Below are 13,006 nucleotides of genomic sequence, written 5' to 3' on the forward strand. Positions count from 1 at the left end.
TTGGTCGACATGGTACATTTTCCCACCTATAGGGCTTTGGAGCGTGATGTCACGGGAGATGGGCCATGCCCCCTTCCGCCATGACAGTAGGCCAGCCAAAGGATACCATTTCAGCTATGGATCGTACGTGTTGTGTTGTCGGTTGCAACGTTAGATCACACGATCGTGAAGGCAAGAAGCTGGATAACGGGCTCTCTTTTCATCGTTTTCCATCCTGGAGGCAACGTGAGGGATCCCATGTATCCGATATTACTAAACAAAGACGTCAGGCTTGGATTGCAGCGGTGAGACGAGCGGATATCGAGTTCTCTGCAATCCCCAGCTTTTTGTTGGTTTGCTCACGGCATTTTCTTTCCGGTGAGTTCTAAATTAATTCATATCACTCTTGAAAGGCTTTTAGTGTTATTTTCAACGTGCTGAGGTCATAGATAATGAGATAAAACATGCTAATGTGTGATGCTGCAGAACCACATCATGTCGACTGAGTAGCTTATGATTTGGCATTATTGCAGGCAAACCAGCATATGAAATGGATGTAACAAATCCAGACTGGGCACCAACACTGCACATGGGGCATGACGACATACCTGTATCAGACTCGGACCGGCACTCAAGGCGTACGCAACGGAAGCGAAAAAGAGCACCCATCGGAGGTAAACAACCCCCCCCCCTCTAAAAACATACTAAATTGCTATCACTGTACACTAATCCGCACATAACTTCCAGATGAATCACACACCTGTCATTGGAATATTGGTGTACATTTACCTTATGTCTAATTTTATCTTACAGGCTTTCGTTATGCAGCTGCAGAGTCTGAAGGTGTGCCCCGTGCAGAAGTGATTGATGAAGATCTGACAGAAGACCAACAGCAAAATCACAATGTCATGGAGGCAGTGGACAGCAGTTGTGTTGGACAAGTGGAGGTTGAGGTAGCAGCTGCAAATGTGGATATACTGAAGAAATGTAAACCTTTTAAAATGATGACAGATTACAAACTCTCAGCTGTGTCTGTAATCAAACCTCTGTAACTTTGCTTCACTTCAGCAGCATCAGCTCATGTTCACATGTTGATTCATGGTTTGCTTCAGTTTTTGATGGACTGCAGAATATTTTGAAGGTTATCTGCTATAAAAAGCCAGAACAGGAAAATCTGCTTCATGTGTTTCTGTTTGATCCTCAGTGACTTTGACACAAAGGCCTCTGCTGTGATGATCACACCTCTGATCAAGTCTCACAGTGTCAGCTTTGTTTTTATACATATGGATATGTGCTGATAAATGATCAGAATTATAATATTTCCCACTGTCTGCTGTGTGCCGTGACCTTTGACCTGCTAAACACAGTCAGCTGTGGATTATTCATTGTTGTGTCTGATACTTAGAACTGTGAGGAAGAACACTACACAGTTAATCAGGGTCCCCTCTCTCTGAATCAGGGAAGGTGGGCAGGCCGCGTGTGGGCCGCGGGCCATACGTTGAGTCTCACTGTTTGAAATGTGAACATTGTTCTGCTGCAGTCAATGGACTAAACCAGAGAAGAAGAAAACAGACTTTACCATGAAGATCCTCAGTGTGGATCAGTATAATATCAGCCTGATGTCTGCAGTTTAGTGTCAGCACAACTTTCACATCATATTCATCTCAGCACAACTAAAACATGCTGACTGACCCCAGAGTTTCAAGTCCACATCCTGGACTCTCCAGGAAACCACACAGATGCTTCACTCCTGTATCCTGCAGCTTGTTGTTCAGGCTCAGGTCCAGCTGTCTCAGATGGGAGGGGTTGGACTTCAGTGCTGCTGCCAGATAATCACAGCTGATCTCTGACAAACCACAGTTCATCAATCTGTATAAAGAATGAAAGATGTAAGTTTATTAGACAAAGTGTGAGCTTGAAATCATTCAGTGTTTCATCATCTGTTCAGAGCTGAAGAAGGTTCAGAATGTAGAAGTTTAGAAAATGGAAACTCCAAACAGCTGAAGCCAACAGGAAGCAGCTTCAAACAAACACAACAAGAGAAAAAACTCTGAATGTTTCACATTAAAGTCGTACATTTCTCACAAAGCTCAATTATGTGACAGACATTTCATCCCATGTCAGTTTGGCCTCATCCTGGGCCGGATTATCCAGCACACACTCTGACCACAGGCCCAGGGGCCACGCACAGCTGGGCTCCATCCAAGAGACAGCAAACAAACCAACACAATAATAAAAAGCACCATGTGATCTTCTTACATCTTCAAGACAAACATAGTAAAAACATGAGCATATTTGTTTCCTGATAAAATGATGTGACAGGTAGAACAGAGTAAAGTGGTGGTGTTACAGCCTTTCTCCCCTCTGCTGCCGAGGCTGTTAGTCTCTCCCAAACTCAGCTACAGGACTTCCAAATGAATGAAAGCAGCAGAAGTGGCTTTACAAATGAAAGAGGAAGAGGAGAAGAAGAGGAGAGGGAGGCCACCCTGACCATCACTCCAGCTGAAAACATCACACTTCCATTAAAGTTGGTGAGGAAATGTTGAGCAGGATGAGCTGCTGGCTAATCTGGAGGCTGTAGCAGCAGCTCACAGTCACAGTGGGTTTCCACTCATGAAAAAGCTCTGGCTGCTTCATTTCTCATCTCATATCAGAGACTTTAATGCTTCACTGAAGCTGTACTGTGATGCTTCCATATCCCAGTGAGGCCTCCATAATGATTTCAGCTGTTCTGTACACACACTGTGTGCCCTGTATGGCTCAAAGTCTCTGCAGCCTGTTTTTATCTGCTATCATCAGATCTTCATCATCCTCATTCACATCCCTCACACACTCTACAGCCTCATCAGCACTGACTTCATCTTCACTGACTGATGGAGCACAACATGAACCTGTGGAGGCTGAAACACTGTCCTGTCAAACATCTCCCCGTCACCACTCCACTTCTGTCAGCCTTTAAATGAACCCTGCTCAAGTCTGTCACTTCTGTTTGGAGCCAAAAGGAAAAACTGTTGTTCAGTCGTTTGGAAAGACAACATTTCTGAAAGCACTCAATCTCCTTCACATTTGTCTTCAGAAACATCCTGAACATTTAGGAACTAAAGAAAGTTTCAAACATCAAAGACCTGAAATATAGAAAAACAACAACAGCCGCAGTCAGTGAACTCACCTCAGAGTCTCCAGTCGACAGTTTGGACTCTCCAGTCCAGCACACAGAAGCTTCACACCTGAATCCTGCAGCTTGTTCCAACTCATGTCCAGCTCTGTCAGATGGGAGGGGTTGGACTTCAGAGCTGAGGCCACAACTTCACAGTGAGACTCTGAGAGTCCACACTCAGTCAGTCTGTGATGATAGAAAATATAAAATGTGTTATTATAAAAGCAGAAAATCTGCATTATAAACACAGACTGAATGTATATGAAGACAAAACAGAGTGAGGTCATAATCTGATGAATCTGCTCTTCACATCTGTGCTTCAGCTCCTCTTACTGTGTTTGACATGACACAACGATTGAGTCTCTCTCAGACCTGCAGACTTTTAATGAGAATCTTTGTTTGGCTTTAATCTGCAGATGAAGGAGGAAGATGGTGTCACATTTAGGCTTCCATAATGTCCACAGTCTGTCACTGAGATCTGATCCAGAGTCAGAGTGAAGACACACATTTGGACTGTTTCCTGTTTTGACTCCAGAACATTTTGAATGAGTTCAGCTCAGTGAAGAGTTCCAGCTGGAAAGATGATCTCTGTTTGCTACCTGCTGTCAGGTACGACTGTTCACGTCCACACGCAGGAAAAACCTGCTGACTGTTACCAAACGGAGCAGAAATCTCATCACTGGAAAATAATGATGAATGAACTCAGAGCTGCTGATATCAGATCTGATTTCAGGGGAACTAAACACAGAAATGATTGGCTCATTTGAGCTTTCTGAGCCATTATCTGCTGCTGTGTCGCTAGTTGGCAGAAAATGATTTGTATTCCTGTTCAGGGCTTCAGTGTTTATGAGTCCAGATCCAGGTGACAGCAAGTCAAAATGATGTTACCTGTCTGTGTCCAGCAGCAGCCTGTATTCACTTTGAATATTGTTATAACCTGACATGGATCAGTTTGTCTTTGATTGGTTTGTAAATGTCACTGTTTCCATTGGACCTGAGTGACGTACAAAGACAGAGAGGGAGAGAAAGGAGAGAGAGGATGGAGACAGCAAAGAGAGAGCAAACACAAACAGGTGAGAGTGGACAGGTGACCAAGGTCAGCAACCAATCAGAGAGCTTCTGTTTGACCCACAGTCACTGATGATGACTGCACATAACCAAGCAGTGTGTTACTCTGATATCAAATATGGATCCTGCTCTTATAATAATGATCATCAGATGATATTATTGTGTTATTTTGTAGCTGAATACGATGTTTGTGTGATTATCAGTGAAAGAAGCAGTGAGGAGGATGGAGAGAGAGAGGACAGAGGGTGAAATTAGAAACACTAAAAGGATTTTTCATGGATTTCATGGATGATTTGAGTGATTTCCAGCAGGACACTTAAACATGTCAGTGGACGTCCTAAAGAACATATTCACTGATATGAAACGTGTCATTGAACAGGATTAATATCAGTGGAAACATGGTGGAAACAGCTGTGACTGCATGGATGTGACACACTTCAAATCTGTTCTCCACTCTTGGATTTGGGATCCATGGAGCTGCTGCTGAGTCTGTACAATAAAGGAATGGTGTGGAAGGTTGCAGCGTACGGACACAAACACTTTGTGGTTACAATCTGATTTTATTTTCAACATTAAACTACTAACCTACACTGATCAATGATGTTAATGATCACATCTGGACTCACCCAGCCTTTCTGCAGTTCCTCACAGCTGGAATCAGTCTCTGTCGTCCCTGCTCTGATGTGTTGTACTTCTGCAGGTCCAACTCATCCAGAACCTCCTCTGACATCTGCAGCAAGAAGGCCAGAGCTGAGCACTGGATCTCAGAGAGTTTCTTCTCTGATCTGTTCTCTGACTTCAGGAACTCTTGGATCTCCTGATGTACTGAGAGGTCGTTCATCTCCATCAGACAGTGGAAGATGTTGATGCTTCTGTCAGGAGAGATTTCATCACTGTTCATCTCCTTCAGGTTGTTGATGACTCTCTGGATGGTTCCTGGACTGATCTCTGTCTGACCCAGCAGACCTACTAAGAGTCTCTGGTTGGACTCCAGACAGAGGCCATGAAGGAAGCGAACAAAAAGGTCCAGGTGGCCATTTTTACTCTGGAGGGATTTATACATGGCTCTCCTCAGAAATACATCAAGTGATTGGAGATCATCGTCATCAAAAAGACTGGAAATCATCTTGATTAAAGATTTTGGTTTAAGGAAGTTCTTCAGCACCTTTGTCTTCCTGTTGGTGTGACATTGGAACATGTAGACTGCAGCCAGAAACTCCTGAATGCTCAGATGAACAAAGCAGTAGACTGGTTTCTGGAAGATCACACACTCTCTTTTGAAGATCTCTGTACAAACTCCTGAGTACACCGAGGCCTCTGTCACATCCAGACCACACTGCTCCAGGTCTTCTTGGTAGAACATGATGTTTCCTTTCTCCAGATGTTCAAACGCCAGCCTCCCCAGCTTCAGAAGAACTTCCCTGTCAGCCTCCGTCAGCTCCTGTGGACTCGTCTCATGTCCCTCGTGGTACTTGTTCTTCTTCCTCTTTGTCTGAACCAGCAGGAAGTGTGAGTACATGTCAGTCAGGGTCTTGGGCAGCTCTCCTCTCTGCTCTGTAGTCAACATGTGCTCCAGAACTGTAGCAGTGATCCAGCAGAAGACTGGGATACTACACATGATGTGGAGGCTCCTGGATGTCTTCATGTGGGAGATGATTCTGCTGGACAGCTCTTCATCACTGAATCTCCTCCTGAAGTACTCCTCCTTCTGGGCGTCAGTGAAGCCTCGTACTTCTGTTAGCCTGTCAACACATGTAGGAGGGATCTGATTGGCTGCTGCGGGTCGGGAAGTTATCCAGACGAGAGCCGAGGGAAGCAGATTCCCCTGGATGAGGTTTGTCAGCAGCTGGATGACTGATGACTTCTGTGTGACATCAGACAGCAGCTTCCTGTTGGTGAAATCCAATGAAAGTCTGCTTTCATCCAGGCCGTCAAAGATGAACAAAAGCTGAGAGACAGCCAGCTTCTCTGCTGTGACCTTCTGTAATGTTGGATGGAAAACATGGAGCAGCTCCAGAAGACTGTACTGCTCATCTCTGATCAGGTTCAGCTCCCTGAATGAAAGCAGAACCACCACACTGACATGTTGGTTCTCCAAGCCCTCTGCCCAGTCCAGAGTGAACTTCTGCACTGAGAAGGTTTTTCCAACACCAGCCACGCCGTTGGTCAGAACCACTCTGATGGGTCTCTGTTGGTCAGGTAAGGCTTTAAAGATGTCCTGGCACCTGATTGGAGCGTCATGGAGGGCGTCCATCTTGGAAGCTGTCTCCAGCTGCCTCACCTCATGTTGGGTATGAACCTCTTCACTCTGTCCCTCTGTGATGTAGAGCTCAGTGTAGATGGTGTTGAGGAGGGTTCTACTTCCTGTTTCATCACTTCCTTCAGTCACACGTTCACATCTCCTCCTCAGACTGATCTTATGTTCATCTAAAACCTCCTGCAGACCAACATCTGCTGAAAGAAAGAAAAACAATGAGACTAAAGAGAAAGAAAACTCTTCAATGTCTGAACAACACAAGAAGTCCAGTTTTCAGAAATGAGTCCATCAGCAGACAGATGTTCAGTCTTACTTTGTACACAGCTGCTCTGACTGGCTGTCTGCAGTCCAGCTCTGCTTCTGGATCTTTCTCCACACTGTGCAGAAGCTCTGATGGTGACACAGAAAAGTCACAGTGGAGATACTTCTGTCCACCTTTGATTAGACTCATTATAAAAAGGAAAACAAAGTTTGAACACAGTCATGTTTCCAGTTCACTGACTTACATTTATTCCATGGACACTCACTCTAACCTGAAGCACAGCTACAACCCAACATTGTTGAGGCCTCATCTCCTCCTTTCCTGACTGTAGAGGTTAAATATGCAACAACCGACAAATAAAAGAATTTGGTTCATTTCAAAGAAATTCACACGGTGACCAAGTAAAGTAACCGTAGTAAAGGAGACAACATCCCGTTGATGGTGGGATTATTTGAAAGATTTGCTTTAGTCACGTCACCAAATGCAGTTGAACCACCCGTGGATCCATGTTTGACCATTCTACCACTCTGAGCTCTGCTTTTGAATCATTTTATTATTATCATCATTCATTTATTCATTCTTTGGAGGGGGGCTATTTCCTAATGCCGCCCTAATAAGCTGATGTTCAAGGGGAAATATAACAGAAACTCTTTCAGTGTTATTCATTAATAAATTAACAGATAAACTGTGAAGAAGAAAAAACTGAGATTTAAAGGAGAGAGTGAGAAACTTGATCATCCATCCTCATAATACATGTTTATCAGTATCTGCTGTGACCATACTGCAGTAATAACTACAAGTCTACATTTCTGTGACTGTTGATCAATCACAGCAGGAATCTGAGCTCATCTCTGCACACAGAGCAGCTTCAGCTCTGGGATAAACTGCTCGCTTCACGTCCTTCTCAGCTCACAGACACTCATCCTGATATTTTCCTTTAACATTTGATGGTATAATTCATCTGAGTTTACACTTTATCTGCATAAATACAGAAAAACAGACCCAAACACCAGAAACCATCAGTTTCACCATGTAGAATATATTGTTGTTTCCTTGCTTTTAATTCAGAGAAAAACTCTGATTTGGATTTTCTCTGTTCTCTTTGCCACAGCCCATCCCAGCAGCAGCTGAAGCAGCTGACTGTCACAACACTGAATAACACTTTAGGAGGAATTTCAGAGGTCAGTAAAGCTCCAGTTTCAACATCAGTTAATTAATCATAGTTCATCATAAATGTGAACCTGGCTGGCACACATGTTAATGTTAGCCATTTAAATATTAGCAGTTAGCTGAGGCCACAAGAAGAAGAGGCCCTAGAAGAACAATGGATGATAAGATTAGATTTTCAAGACTAGGCAGAGACGTGTTTTCCTTTACTGTCTCTTACAGAGGAGGGAGCAGATACCAGACGAGGTCACGGAGGTACGGGGAGGATTCGCAGCAGACAGCAAGACTGCCACGTCCATGCGAGAGAGCGATGGCTACGATAATCTCTGTTTTTGTCTCCCTATATAATGTTGTACAGCCCATGTGAGGGTTAACACAGACATCAGTCCTTCTACTTAAGTATGTTTGACACTTTGTTTACGCCTAAATTAACTTTACTGTTAACGAGTTTTCATGTTTCTGTAATCCACCAGTGTGCTCATGCTTTTTTAAGTGAAAACATATTTTTAATGATCAAATATAATTATGTTTGTTATTTGTGGATTTTAAATGTCCTTGACAGAGACAGATGATGATCATTATCCTGCACTGTGGTCTCAGGTTTGGTCGAGCTAGCACAAAGAATGGCTATGTTGAACTTCCTCCTGGGATCTACACTAAGAAGTGAGTCCAACATTAGCAGGGTCTCTTTCCTTTATCTGGATTCACTTTAGCATTCACAGTCACGTGAAGCTTGTTATTAACTCGATAAGTCAACCCAGGGTTTCAGCTGAGCGCTCACATGAAACACATGGTGTTGGCAGCATCTGATCAATCATATTCATGGAGACGTGTATCAGCAACAGAGCAGCTGAGTTTGCAGAAGGAAGTCAAACTAAACCACAGGAACAATATGAGGAGATTACACACATAATAAAATACTAGCAGTAACACAGCTGCTGCAGACAAATCAGTCGTGTGATCGTGTGTGAGAGGAGAAGGACTGTAAAGGAGTTTGGTGTTAAAAGCTCTGTATGAATGTGGGAGACTTTGAAGGGCTTTAAAAAGGCCAATATAAAATAAAAGGCAGCAAAACTGCTGAGTGTGAAAGTCACCAGACTTATCAGAGCTCTGTGATTAAGACCTGTAAGAACACCTGTTTGTACTTGTTGGCATTATATCAAACACACACGTATATTAAGCCTTTGTTTGAACTCTGGTTGAATTTGTTACTTTCAGACTGTGAAACATCACAGAGGCTGCAGCTGCAGATCTTTTATTCACCTGGAAATTTACTTTAAATGTTAGATGGAAAATGTATTGCTCAGTTTAACCAAAGTAAGAACAAGAATCCATAAACCTTCATAAAGACAAACATCTCCCAGAACATTGAGCTGCTGAAGTGTCACTGAAGGGAAAAACTATTTGTCCTCCTCCATCCAGCAACACCTGAAACACCTGAGTGGAAGCTCCTCCCTACACTGTGTTTGAAGCAAAGCACAAAGGAGACACCTGCTGGAGCAGCTGGAGTCCTACAGACACTCAGCCTCTTCACTACACAAACACCTCCTACAACATCCACTCTTTCCACTCTGACTGCTGTGTTTGTGGAAACACTCCAACACACACCGCTTCACATACCAACATAGAAATGTGTGAAAAAGAGCTGAGCTGATATTAAACATGAGGATTTATTCAGAAATACAGAGTCAGGAACAACATCTAGACACACATTACCTCTCAGCAGCAGAAGAACAGCCTTTAAAGTCTATAACAGCATCCTTCGACTCGTTGCTCTTTAAGGAAACACAGCTGGGTTCAGGTCCAGGAGATTCTGGCCTCTTATTGATCCTAAAAGAAAAACAATAAATGTCACAGCTTCATGAGACAGGAAGGAAAAACTGGAAACATTAAATTAAAGACATGATGAACAATCTGAAACTCATAAAAATAATGTACTTACTCTTTGTCACATAACAGTCTTTTGTTAAAGTTTACACTGATATCCTTCGACATGTTGCTCTTTAAGGAAACACAGCTGGGTTCAGGTCCAGGCTCTGGATTAGTTTCAGGGTTATGTCCAGCTGAGCCTGGTACGCCCCACAGCTCTGGGCTTTAAAACAACACACACAGAGGTATGAGTGTGAATAATGATGGAGCAGTGATGTGAGTGCTGAGCTGTGACATGGAGAAGAGTCATGGACAGTTAGAGATGGTCATCTCACCTCTGAGCTTTGGTCTGGCTCTCATGTTCCCCACACAGAGTGCTTTTAGAGGGAGGGACTCCCTCCTCTCTGTCCTCACACTGATCCATGCTGCTCAATTCACATCAGCTCACACACACTTTCTACCTTCACCTGCAGAGGAAACACAAATCATTCATGTGCACATAAACCAAAATCCTCCTTTCCATCATGTGTGCTGTCCAAATATCAGCTGAATGCAGTCAGACAGCAGTGTGAGGCACAGGAAGCTGCCATCAGCTGCTCTACTTCTACTATCAGTCCACTAGATGGAGCCATGAAGCACACATGATGCATTCACTGACACACACTGATTCACTGTGACTGGAAGTTTAAGTACATTAAGCCTCCACTCATCTACATTGTGCTTACAACCCACTGCCCCCCATCTCCCACCCCCATCAACCTCCTGGGGCCAGGAATGACTGGAACTGAATTGGAAACGGGCGTAATCAAACATAAATCTGTTATTCTTATCCAACCTGTCTGCCTGGACACAGTCTGCTGACCAATCATGGAGCCTATGATTCGCTTGGACAACAACTTCATGAATGTGGAAATGAAACTGAGTGTCAGCTGAGTGTCGAGCAGAAGAGGAATCAGAGAAAAGTGACAGAGCTGCTGACTTTACAAAGAAAACTAAAACCATGTTGAAGAGATTAAACAGATAATACAAGCTAACAACAACACAGCTGCTGCTGCAGACAAAACACATGTATGAGTGTGTGACAGGAAAAGCACTGAACAGAAGTTTACTATTAAAAATGCAGCATGTTGTAAAAAGTTTGGTCAGTGAGACTGAAAAATGGCTGCATGAGTTACTATTGTGAACAAACCCCTATAAGAACCCTGATTTTACCTGAATAAGATCAAATCCTGATACGTAGTGCAGACCTTGGTAAGAGATACGGTCCAACTGGAATATAAACCTTTGGTGTGTTTAATCCAGTCAGTCTCTGAGTAACTCCACTCCTCTGCTTTCTGTTGGAAGAGACAAAAGTTTGTAGCACGATCCTTTTCCTCAGAGGCCTGTGTTGAATTTATATTACATCTAAGATAAAAAATAATTCACAAAGTCTGCTCTGTCCTCCTGTCCTCCCTGCAGTCTCTGTGAGCTCCGCAGAGTGATTATAAAGACCCGGAGCTCAGAGTTTCTCCAACACCGTGGTCAAGTGTGAGCCACGCCTGCCACCCGTTATCTGCCAAACTTGAGCTTCAACGCTAAGTTTTACGGTAGTGCTGCTTCTTATCCCTTTTTGCTGATCACACACATAACAACACACATGGTTTTCAGGAAGTTAACAGAAATAAAGCCACAGTGTCATTTGTTTTTCACTCAAGTTGTCTTTTCTTCTTAATTTTTCTGGTAATGCTTCTTCATTCATGATTCATTCAAATCTAAAATAACTTCAAAAAATGTAAAATATTTCTGAAAATCCTCTTTTATAGTTGAAATTCAGTTGTCATTTGGCTCAGCTGCTCTTTCATGCATCCATAGTTTCACCTCAAACTGCTTGAGACACGAGAAATTAAAGAACAACTCTGTTCAAACGGAGAAACTTTGAAGGAACTCAATAATGTCATTTAAATGGTTTCAGGTAGGTGTATGAAGGTTCTGTATTCAATCATATATGATAGTTGACATGAAATTCTGAATTCATCTTCTTGGACACCCACACTGCAAAATTCTGTAGAAATGAAATTAGTCGTTTCTAATCAATTTCAACATCAAATATCATAACATTGCATCAAAATGCGTAAAAATGATTCTTGATAGCTGACCTTAAAGTCTCTGTGCATTCTTCCTCTGGGTTACCTTCTCTATATATTTGCAGTTTAACCACCAAAAGCTGCAAGGTTTCAGATAAATAAAAGGAGCGTTCTACTCAAATTTAATAAGATTCATTTAATAAACAATAGAAAAAAAACTTTGACAGTTGTCATAAAATTCTTAACAAACTCCTCTTCTGTCTGTAGCTCAGGAGTTAGAGCAGGGGCCCGTTCTTCGTACGTCACTTACTACATCCAAGACCAAATCATCGCGCTAACCGTGAGCTCGCTAATCCGGTTCTCCGAACACACCTGCTGTTGACGATTAGTACAGCTGGATGAAGTAATGTGAGATCACTGGGTGGCTTAACAGGGGCTACGCATCGATAGTAGAAACATTGATCGGCAACCTTTTGATTGGTCGGCGAAAATGTCGAAGGAGCGCGCTCGGTATTTTTCGGCAGCAGAGCAAGAACTCTTGAGTGAGGGATTTCAGGAGTTTCAGAGTTTAATCAGAACGCAAGGGAACACTGCAAAGGCTGCAAAAGCAAGGAGAGAGGGCTGGCAGAAAGTTGCTGACAAATTAAACTCGTAAGTAATTTCATATCACACCATATTATCCAATATTATATTATATTATATTATAATATGTTATATTATATCCCCTTACACATTAGAGCCACGACAGGACCCACTAGAACATGGGAACAAGTAAAAGTGAAATATAAGAATATTCCACAGAATGGTAATATTTATCACTTATATTGCTTTTCGTCTCTTGGAAAGAGACCCTGAAATAATCTGTTTGTTTGTTTATAACAGCAACCAAGAAAAGGGCAGAGCAAAAAAAGACAGGTGGTGGTCCTGCACCCCCTCGTCAACAAGTTGGTTAAGTGAATAATATCCTCACGGGAATATCGATATCTCTCTATGAGCACACTGTCGCGCTGAGCTAAAGGATCCTGTCTATCCCGCAATATACGCTGAATTCTGAGGACTCTCCTTATCAATCTTGCACCTTCCGCAATGGGTGGCTCGCGTATACGGACAGGACATGGCTGCGACAGACTTCCCAAATCCACCTTCGCTTTTATAGCCGTGGTCTCCCATCTTGATTACACGAA

General features: G+C 42.9%; 1 protein-coding gene and 1 long non-coding RNA gene across 3 annotated transcripts in view; both read right to left on the reverse strand.

Moving 5' to 3' along the window:
• Positions 1 to 13,006, reverse strand: part of LOC308393807 (uncharacterized protein) — an 810,936-nt gene that overhangs the window by 667,440 nt on the left and 130,490 nt on the right. The window lies entirely within an intron of this gene.
• LOC308394580 lies at positions 9,886 to 11,307 on the reverse strand. 2 transcript variants are annotated; one of them, XR_013971242.1, is made up of 4 exons: positions 11,185 to 11,307; positions 10,972 to 11,093; positions 10,095 to 10,226; positions 9,886 to 9,982 (listed from the first exon to the last, which is right to left on the reverse strand). It is a non-coding gene; the product is annotated as an uncharacterized lncRNA (long non-coding RNA). The 2 variants fall into 2 exon arrangements; XR_013971243.1 differs by having other exon boundaries at positions 10,972 to 11,300.

The sequence above is a fragment of the Rhamphochromis sp. 'chilingali' genome (genome assembly GCF_963969265.1).
Source record: "Rhamphochromis sp. 'chilingali' genome assembly, chromosome: 1".
Classification (NCBI taxonomy): Eukaryota; Metazoa; Chordata; class Actinopteri; order Cichliformes; family Cichlidae; genus Rhamphochromis; species Rhamphochromis sp. 'chilingali'.